The following is a 6014-nucleotide window of genomic DNA, read 5'->3' on the forward strand; positions in this document are numbered from 1 at the left end:
CAGGCAGGGAGGAGAGCTGAACTGTACCCTCCCGCGCACTTAGCACAGAGCTCGGCACATTGTAAGCGCTCAATAAATACCATGGATTGACTGAGAGAATGTGAGTGGCTTCGGGCAAGTCACTAGCACTAGAATCAATTCCTCTGCGTGGGCAGCACCATCAGCAATTACGAACAGATTTGGGCAGGGCACCTAAAAAAAATAATAATAATAATAAATAATAATGGCATTCATTAAGCACCTACTATGTGCGAAGCACTGTTCTAAGCGCTGGGGAGGTTACAAGGTGATCAGGCTGTCCCATGTGGGGCTCACGGTCTTAATCCCCATTTTACAGATAATGATAATGATGACATTTATTAAGCACTTACTATGTGCCAAGCACTGTTCTAAGCGCTGGGGGGGGATACAAGGTGATCAGGTTGTCCCACGGGGGGCTCAGTTTTAATCCCCACTTTACAGATGAGGTAACTGAGGCCCAGAGAAGCCCAAAGTCACACAGCTGACAAGCGGTGGAGCCGGGATTAGAACCCACGACCTCTGATTCCAAAGCCCGGCTCTTTCCACTGAGCCATGCTGCTTCTACCAGTGGCAAGGCCTGGGATTAAATGCTGGGATAATGATGCGATGATGAAATTAAGGCGCATTCCCCAGTCCTCTAGGGATCACAAAATCCATGGGAGAAGACATCACATATCAATCACAACACCCCTGTTTACACAATGAAAATGGGTTAAAGTATCCACCATAAGAAATGCATCAATAATTGTGGTATTTATAATAATAATAATAATAATAATGGCATTTATTAAGCGCTTACTATGTGCCAAGCACTGTTCTAAGCACTGGGGAGGTTACAAGGTGATCAGGTTGTCCCAAGGGGGGCTCACAGTCTTCATCCCCATTTTACAGATGAGGGAACCGAGGTCCAGAGAAGTTAAGTGACTTGCCCAAAGTCACACAGCTGACAATTGGCGGAGCCAGGATTTGAACCCATGACCACTGACTCCAAAACCCGGGTTCTTTCCACTGAGCCACGCTGCTCCGTATGTATACCTATACCTATTAATTTTTTATATTAATGTCTGTCTCCCCGGCTACACTGGCAGCTTCTTGTGGGCAGGAATGTGTCTGTTTTACTCTCCCAAGCGCTCAGTACAGTGCTCTGCACACAGTAAGCGCTCAATAAATACGATTAAATGAATGAAGTGCAGACTGAAGCAGTACTTCCCAGCAATTTCTTCCTAACTAGTCGTTTTTTCACATACTGCTTCGACAGGGAAGGGCATTTTCCACTTCAAGGGGTAAAGGCTGGCTCCGCTAGGTCAGACACGTGACCCCCCAAATTAGAGGCATTTTGGAATAGAGCAGATGGGTGTGTGTTGCTTGGGGGAGCCGAAAATTTAGCCAAACTTGCGAGAAAAGGTAAGTGTGAATCTCTGCTAGCTAAGATGCCAGCCACCTGGCAGGAGAGAGGAATAATAATAATAATGTTGGTATTTGTTAAGCGCTTACTATGTGCAAAGCACTGTTCTAAGCGCTGGGGTAGATACAATAATAATAATAATAATAATGGTATTTATTAAGCGCTTACTACGTGCAAAGCACTGTTCTAAGCGCTGGGGTAGATACAAGGTAATCAGCTTGTCCCACGAGGGGCTCACAGTCTTCATCCCCATTTTACAGATGAGGGAACAGAGGCCCAGAGAAGTGAAGTGACTTGCCCAAAGTCACACGGCTGACAAGTGGCGGAGCCGGGATTTGAATCAATCGTATTTATTGAGCACTTACTGTGTGCGGAGCACTGTACTAAGCGCTTGGGAAGTACAAGTTGGCAACACACAGAGACGGTCCCTTACCCAACAGTGGGCTCACAGTCTAGAAGGGGGAGACAGAGAACAAAACAAAACATATTAACAAAATAAAATAAATAGAATAGATATGTTCAAGTAAAATAAACAAATAGAGTATTTGTAAATAGAGTATTAATAAATTTGACCCCACGGCCTCTGACTTCAAAGCCCGGGCTCTTTCCACTGAGGCACGAGAGGAAGGCAGCGGGGATTTTCACTTCCTGTAACGAGCGAGCAAGAGTTGTGTTCCCACGTCGTCTCATTCATTCATTCATTCATTCATTCATTCATTCATTCAATCGTATTTATTGAGCGCTTACTGTGTGCGGAGCACTGTACTAAGCGCTTGGGAAGTACAAGTTGGAAACATATAGAGACGGTCCCTACCCAACAACAAGCTCACGGTCTAGAGGGGGAGACAGACATTAATACAAGTAGATAAAACAATCAATTACAGATATATACAGATAGGTACATATGTGCTGTGGGGAGTCATTCATTCAATCGTATTTATCGAGCGCTTACTGTGCGCAGAGCACTGCACTAAGCGCTTGGGAAGTACAAGTTGGAAACATATAGAGGCGGTCCCTACCCAACGAGTTCATGGTCTAGAGGGGGAGACAGACATTAATACAAGTAGATAAAACAATAAATTACAGATATATACAGATAGATACATATGTGCTGTGGGGAGTCATTCATTCAATCGTATTTATTGAGCGCTTACTGTGCACAGAGCACTGCACTAAGCGCTTGGGAAGTACAAGTTGGAAACATATAGAGGCGGTCCCTACCCAACGAGTTCATGGTCTAGAGGGGGAGACAGACATTAATACAAGTAGATAAAACAATAAATTACAGATAGATACAGATAGATACATATGTGCTGTGGGGAGTCATTCATTCAATCGTATTTATTGAGCGTTTACTGTGTGCGGAGCACTGGACCAAGCGCTTGGGAAGTACAATTTGGAAACATATAGAGGCGGTCCCTACCCAACAATGAGTTCACGGTCTAGAGCGGGAAACAGACATTAATACAAGCCCACTGTTGGGTAGGGACTGTCTCTATATGTTGCCAATTTGTACTTCCCAAGCGCTTAGTACAGTGCTCTGCACATAGTAAGCGCTCAATACGATTGATGATGATGATGATGATAAAACAATAAATTACAGATATATAGATAGCTACATATCATCATCATCAATCGTATTTATTGAGCGCTTACTGTGCGCAGAGCACTGTACTGGGGAGTCATTCATTCAATTGTATTTATTGAGCACTTACTGTGCACGGAGCACTGCACTAAGCACTTGGGAAGTACAAGTTGGAAACATAGAGAGGCGGTCCCTACCCAACAATGAGTTCACAGTCTAGAGGGGGAGACAGACATTAATACAAGTAGATAAAACAATAAATTACAGATATATACAGATAGCTACGTATGTGCTGTGGGGAGTCATTCATTCAATCGTATTTATTGAGCGCTTACTGTGTGCGGAGCACCGGACCAAGCGCTTGGGAAGTCCAAGTCTTATGCTATCGCATCGCCCCCATAGAGACACCCTCCCTCCCCGAACGCCCCGCTGTCCATCTGCCATCGTTCTGGTGGTGGATCCAGAGTTTTCTTGGTAAAAATCCAGAAGCGGTTCACCACCACCTCCTTCCGCGCAGTCAACTTGAGTCTCCGGCCTCGACTCCCTCCCACGCCGCTGTTTTGCCTTGTAATAATAATAATAATGTTGGCTTGTTAAGCGCTTACTATGTGCAAAGCACTGTTCTAGCAGATGGCCTGCCACTTGCTAACCACTGCCCACGCTAGGAATGGACCGGACAGGCCTCGGCTTCACTCTCCCTCATCAAGTCGAGACTGGTAAAGTACCGGAAACTCTCCAGGTGCGACCGTGAGAGGGGGTTCCCAAGTAGGCAAATCCGAACGAGGAGAGCGACGCTTCCGGGGAGTTTGGAAGATCTTGCCAACGCCGAGAGTCCTAGGAGAGGTGAACCTAGTTCCCTGGAGAAGAAGTCCCAAGCTCCCAGGGGCGGGGATCCTGTCTTCCAACTCTACCATAGAGAAGCAGCGGGGCTCAGTGGAAAAGAGCCCGGGCTTTGGAGTCAGAGGTCATGGGTTCAAATCCAGGCTCTGCCAATCGTCAGCTGGGTGACTTTGGGCAAGTCGCTTAACTTCTCTGTGCCTCAGTTACCTCATTAAGACTGTGGGACAACCTGATCACCTTGCAACCTTTCCAGTGCTTAGAACAGCGCTTTGCACATAGTAAGTGCTTAATAAATGCCGATTATTATTATTATTATCATATCACATTTTCTCAAGTCAAGTACAGTGACTGACTTAAGGCCTTTCAAGACTGAACCGAACAAAGCAGTAGGGAACCCATTTTAAGAAGACACTCTTCAATGGAGAAGTGACAGAACACGTCTTTCTTAATCCAATCGTTTCACCTCTATATAGAATAAAAGACAGAGGATCAGGTGCAATGTAATTACCATTAATATTTATGGGGAGAGAAAGGTGAGGTATCCAGTTGATTCTATCCTTATTGTTGACAGCCCCTCCATCTCCTTCCCTACCTCCAGATCCTTCTGTGCCTCCTCCGAATGAGGACTTCAGGTAGTCTGCTAAAAATGGAGGCAGGGCTGGCCTTACCTTTCTTTCCAGGGATGGGTCAGATCCCTGGGTTTTTAAATCCACCAACGAACTTCCAATATCCCTGAGGTTAGATCTAACGGCTAGGTACTCCGTGGGCTGGGAAGGCTCAATGCTAATATCGGAATGGGTTGAGGAAAAGCCAGAGTTGTGGGGGTGGGTGGAAAACGGCTATTTTTCCCCTCAACATTATGGACCGGTCTCATTTCCCACTGTGGTGGGGAGAGGGAACAGGAAGGGAGGCCCAAAACTGGATGAAAGAGAGCCACCCAAAAGGCCAGAAATCCAAGCAGGAGGAAGGAAATGCCCTGGTGCTGTAGCTGAGGAAACTCAGGCCTCCACTAATGGGTGGGGGCTCGTATTGGAGACGAGCCGGACGGAACTAGGGCTCCAGGGAATTACAAGAGCTTTAGCTGTTTCTCTGAAAATCATCTTGGGCCTGCTCCATATTGTTGTACATATTTATTACTCTATTTATTTATTTATTTATTTTACTTGTACATTTCTATCCTACTTATTTTATTTTGTTGGTATGTTTGGTTCTGTTCTCTGTCTCCCCCTTTTAGACTGTGAGCCCACTGTTGGGTAGGGACTGTCTCTATGTGATGCCAATTTGTACTTCCCAAGCGCTTAGTACAGTGCTCTGCACATAGTAAGCGCTCAATAAATACGATTGATTGATTGATTGCTCCAGCCTGCCTTTCTGCCCCATACTGGAGGGTTTTTGAAGCTACCCTTATAAATCACCGCGTTTCAGTCTCTCGGAATGCACTGTAGGTACTTCCCTCATAGCCTTCCCGGCTGCTTAGCACACAGAAAGCGCTCAACAACTACCACGGTTATTCTTATCATCTGTTCCACAGTCTCCGACTGATGAAGCCCGTCACATCTCAGCCCAGATATAGACGCCTCGGCCTCCCGTTTTCGTCTGACCCTAAGCAAGGTGTCTTGAATATGCTCGAACCCCGGCCGGGAAAGGGATCGAAGACGAGTGTCCTGCTTGATAATTCGGTTTATGGGATTGGATGTGCTTACATCTCCAGCCCCACCCAATGAATATTAACGATCCTTTACCCCCCCCTAAATCCTTTGGGCCTAGTTTACCTTGCCTCTCTTTCTAACAATAATTTCCGTATCAACGACACCCTATGTGCCAAAGTACCGTGCTATATTCTGAGGGCATTCAGAAAAATCAGATCAGTCCCATCCTGTCCCTTACAGGGCTCACAGTCCATCAAATCAATCAATCGAAGGTATTTACCGAACGCTTACTATGTGCAGTTGGGAGAGTACAATCCCAGAGTCGGCAGACGCGTTCCCTGCCCACAGCGAACTTACAGTCTAGAGGGGGAGACACTGATAGAAATAAATTTATAATATACAACTTAATGATATGTACGTTAGTCTAGGAGGGGAATATTTTATCCTGTTCATCCTATTTTTCAGGTGAGGAAAGAGGCTCATTATCTCAAATACCAACTTTACTGTACCGTAC

The sequence above is a fragment of the Tachyglossus aculeatus genome, chromosome 20, assembly GCF_015852505.1.
Source record: "Tachyglossus aculeatus isolate mTacAcu1 chromosome 20, mTacAcu1.pri, whole genome shotgun sequence".
In the NCBI taxonomy this organism is placed as follows: Eukaryota; Metazoa; Chordata; class Mammalia; order Monotremata; family Tachyglossidae; genus Tachyglossus; species Tachyglossus aculeatus.